The sequence below is a fragment of the Suncus etruscus genome, chromosome 11 (genome assembly GCF_024139225.1).
Source record: "Suncus etruscus isolate mSunEtr1 chromosome 11, mSunEtr1.pri.cur, whole genome shotgun sequence".
Taxonomy (NCBI): Eukaryota; Metazoa; Chordata; class Mammalia; order Eulipotyphla; family Soricidae; genus Suncus; species Suncus etruscus.
In genome coordinates, this window is record NC_064858.1 from 95,997,006 (window position 1) to 96,001,964 (window position 4,959).

At 37.3% G+C, this 4,959-nt stretch overlaps 1 non-coding gene across 1 annotated transcript; it reads right to left on the reverse strand.

Moving 5' to 3' along the window:
• Positions 1–756: 756 nt before the first annotated feature.
• On the reverse strand, positions 757–822 carry LOC126023784 (small nucleolar RNA SNORD26). Its single transcript, XR_007500846.1, has one exon. It is a non-coding gene; the product is annotated as a small nucleolar RNA SNORD26 (small nucleolar RNA).
• Between the last annotated feature and the right edge of the window lie 4,137 nt (positions 823–4,959).

Consider the following 4,959-nt stretch of genomic DNA (forward strand, 5'->3'; position numbering starts at 1 on the left):
TATCTCATTAGTCTAAAGAAACTGTAAAACAATTAGTGAAATGTAAACAAGGCCCTACTTTTTGTTTAATTTTGTTTTCATGGTACTCAAGGTTTACTCTTGGCTCTACACTTAGGAAATCACTCCTGACAGGGCTTTCGAGACCATATGGGATACTGGGGCTTGAACGTGGGATGGCCGTGTGCAAGGAAAATGCACTACAGGCCTTAGTTTCAATAAGAAAATCTTACTGAAAAGACAATGATCATTTTAAAAATTGCATTATCTAAATACAGTAACTCAAAATACAATAATAAATAGAGCATATCTTTCTAAATAAATTTCAGTGGCACAAATTGGTAAACGAAATGTACTTTACTGTTAAACCCAAAATAAAGAATTATAAATCTAAAACTAGTAGTAGCTTCCCCTGCAAGGTACTTGTGATCATTTAAAACATGGCCCCCAAACTCAGAGGTTACTCCTGGCTCTACGCTCAGAAATCACTCCTGGCAGGCTCGGGAGACTATATGGGATGCCGGGGTTTGAACCACAGTACTTCTGCATGTGAGGCAAATGCCTTACCTCCATGCTATCTCTCCTGTCCTAGTATTATTTTTATTGACTGTGCTGCCCATCAGGCTGTGCACTCGAGTCAAAAGAGAAAACTTTCTTTCTTTCATTTGCTTTTCTCCTCTTCTCTTTAACACTGTTCAACTTTTCTTCTCAATCTAAAGGAATTTCATGGGAGCAAAATTAACTAGTATTTTTTTTTTTTCTAAAAAGTTTCTCTCCACTAGCCCATCAGCAAGAGAGAGTTCAACGGAAGAATCATCCCCGCAGAAAATTACTAGTATTTTTTAATGCCTGGGTTTTATTCTTCTATTGGGACATACAGTTATGAACACTTTCAAGAAACTTTTCTGGTTAGATTGGTCCGATATCTTTTTTTTCTTTTTTTCTTTCTTTTTGGTTTTTCAGGCCACACCCGTTTGATGCTCAGGGGTTACTCCTGGCTAATCGCTCAAAAATTGCCCCTAGCTTGGGGGGGACCATATGGGACGTGGTCCTTCCTTGGCTAACACTTGCAAGGCAGACACCTTACCTCTAGTGCCACCTTGCTGGCCCCAGGTCCTAGAAAACAGAATGTGCAAGGAAGTGGGCCCTGACCAAAGTGAAACCTCTTATTCCAAGAATTTCAAAGAGGTGATGGAGAAATAGCTCAAGGTATCATCTTATATTACTGAAACCCAACCACAATCATGTTTGTAATCAAGGTGTTTAAATAAAAAAATATTAAAAAATAAATTATTAAAAATTAAAAATAATAAATTTAAAAATAATAAAAAATAGTAAATGCATTGTCAAAAAAAATAAAAGGCATGCTTTGAAGGTATAAAACCCTGGGTTCTATCCCTAGAAACAACCTCCTGTGCAAACACACACACACACACACACACACACACACACACACACACACACACACACACACACACTTGAGATCCAAAGGAAGATAAAGTACAATATGGGATAGATCTATGGTTCTCAAATCACTCTGGAGCAGAAACACTTTCTACCACTGTTGAACTACTTTAGACCACTGACCTGTGATACAAATGTGAAAAAAAAAGTGCTCTGTTAAGTCATTGAATTTTGGGAATTTTCTACTATAGCAGCAAACACTATATCAGGAGTACTTCAACTTACCTTCAATCATAGACCAAGGATGCCTCCTCAGCAAAGTTTCCTCCAACCTCACAGGCAAAATTAATCACTCGTTTTATTGTGTTTTTCTCAGGGCATTCATTATGTATATTATTTATTGCTGTCATTTTATCAGCAGCTTTCTTGTGATCTTACTTAGAGTTGACAGTATTCTAGTCATGGTGACACTCCTTATCTAAACCCTTAGTAGGTACACAATGAATGTTTATTGGAAGAAAGTTTATGTGGTGTTTGATAGTCTCCGAGAAAGTCGTATTAATTTACTACACTATTTATGTAGGAATTTGACTTAGAAAATAAAGCAAGTGCCAGGGAGACAGCTCAAGTGATGATAGAGCACTTGTACAGCATGTTTAAGGCCCCAATTTCAATCCCCAGCACCACATACCTCTTCCCCCACCTCCATGTTGCCAGTGCTGCAGAATGTGGGGAGCACTTAACCGTTGGGCTCACACAGGCAGAAAAGACCCTAGACCCATGGCATCACTCAGTGTGGCCCTGTTTAAACACACACACACACACACACACACACACACACACACACATGCTTTTTGTTCATGGTTATTTGAGAAAACAACACTTGAAGTTGGGAATATATTCAACATACTTCCAGCCCCAATATCATCAACAGTAACAAGTCTGAGGACAAACATGTATTTTTCTCTCCTTCCCTCATGACAGAAGTTAACCAACCCAAGCACCATAGATGTATTTCCTCGTACTCTGCTGGTTTTTTGTTTTGTTTTGTTTTCGGCTTGTTTTAAAGCCCCATCGGCAGTGCTCAGAACTTTCTCCTTTACTCCTGGCTAGTAGGGTACCAGAGATCAAACTGGGTCTGCCATATTCAAGGTCTTCCTGTCCATAATACCAGCCCCTTACGCTGGCTTTTAATAACCTCTAGTTTTTAATAACAACCTGCTGGTCTGTAGTGATTTTTTAATAAAAGAGTTTTTATTATTTCTTTGAATAATTGAAAATAGATGGATAAAAGAATATCTTTGGTAATAGTCATTCTAGAATAATCTAGTCTATAAGAAGTAAAAGAGAGCTTCAAAATAAAACTTTTGATTTTGGGGGGGTACACACTGGAATCAGAATTTTCCTGGCTGTACACTCAGGGATCACGTCTGGTGGTCATCAGGGGATCATATTTGATGATGACCTGGGATTAATCTCAAGTCCAATGCATGGAAGACAAGTGCCTTATCTGCGGTACCATCTCTCTGGCCTTACAAAAAAAAGTTAACAAGATCAAAAACTATAAAAATATGATATGATTACAACCAATAAGATAAATATAGAAACAGAACCCACATATTTCTGAATTCATAAGCATACTGTGTTTCCTTGCTAAGCTATATTATCAAGATCCCTTAGGGATTATAGTTGGCTTGGAATAATCACGCTCAAATGTTCACACATATGTACATATAGAATGTGACTGCTTTAATTAAAGAGACTAAAAATAATGATTCAAATAATGCAGCATCTATTAGTCTTTAAGACTATTAGTGAGGGCAGACAGCCATAAATCCACAGGATCTAAAAAAATACTCTTCCTCCAGTGCTGCCCTTTAAAAACACAGGCCTTCAATCATCAAACATTAGAATGACACAGAGTCCTCTTCCTTCTCAAATCAATGTCAGCATGAAGGCAGCTCCATCTTTATCTAGGGTAATGGGAAGTGGAGAACAGAAATAGTGGGGGTGGAAAGCCCAGATGCCCCTGAAATAGCTGTCTGGTTCAACCTTTTAGGAACCTTGAAGGAGCCTGCCTCATTGAAAGTACTTCACCTTTCATTATGAGCTAATCAAGAGACTCTTCACATATTTACATGTGCATTATTTTAAGATGAAAAAAAATTTTTTTACCATTTCAAAATGCCACTGCATTTTGTTGCTGCTGTTTTTTTTTTCTGGGAAATACTTCTTTCCCAATATAACAGTGTTCTAGTAAAATTAAAAGTGAGTTAAAGAAAATACAAGAAACCTATAATCTTTATCAAGAAGTTTTCATCAGAAATGAAAGTAGAGAGGAAAAAACTCGAAACACCTAGTGATAATGACACCTCCTAATACTGACAGCATTGGAAAAGCTTTGAAAAAGCAAGGTTTTGATTTTATTTAGAAAAAGTATTTTTAGAAATGGAACTCTCTGGAAAATTCTAGTTTCATTTCAGTAGGCTATAAGTACATAACTACAATTTTATTTCCAAAGGCAAAGCAGACAAAATAACTGGGAACCATCTGAAAAGCCTGCTTAGTGGTTGGCTATGAAGGGATTCTATGTTGGTTTTATATTAGGTACCTAGACTAAGAGCACTGCAATTAGGTTATTAAAAAGGGAATAGACTGAAATAGCAACTGTTATATTATATAAAAACACATACAGTTGTCCATCTTCCATTTTAATTCTTTCCACCTGCAGAGGTAACTTTCCACTGGCAGCACTCTCTAGAGTGTTCCCTTCTGGTTGCCTCTGATTAACTGGAATTTCTCATTTCTTTTGCTCTTTACTAGCAGGGAGACTCAATGTAACCTGGGGAAGGGGTTACTGTGCTCCTCAATGGGCAAACCCTGAGTTCTGGGAGATGAAAGATGGTCTGGCTAAGAATGATTCTCACTCTTTTTCATGTACTATTCAGTGCACAAGCCAGCTGGTCGAGAAAAGTTCCACACATTCAAGTGGATTCAGTGGTAATTAGGTCTAAAAGGCCCACTATTTTATCTTCCCTCACCTTTACCCTTGACTTTTCTTTTGTAAAAAGCATTTATAAAGGCATAAAAGATAGTAGAGTAGTTAATGATATTGTCTTACATGTCCGATCTGGATTTGATCTCTGCAATTAAAGAGTTCCTTGAATATGATCAATAATGAGCCCTGAGCAGAGAACCAGTTAGTACCATGCCTTACACAATTCCAAGTGCTATAAAATAAAAATAGATTTACCCTTCCTTACACCTATATTCATTTCAGCACTATTTACCATAGCAAGACTCTGGAAACAGCCAAGATACCCTTCAACAGATGAATGACTAAAGAAACTGTGGTACATATACACAATGGAATATTATGCAGCTGTCAGGAGAGATGAAGTCATGAAATTTTCCTATACATGGATGTACATAGAATCTATTATGCTGAGTGAAATAAGTCAGAGAGAGAGAGAAAGATGCAGAATGGTCTCACTCATCTATGGGTTTTAAGAAAAATGAAAGACATTCTTGCAATATTAACTTTCAGACACAAAAGAG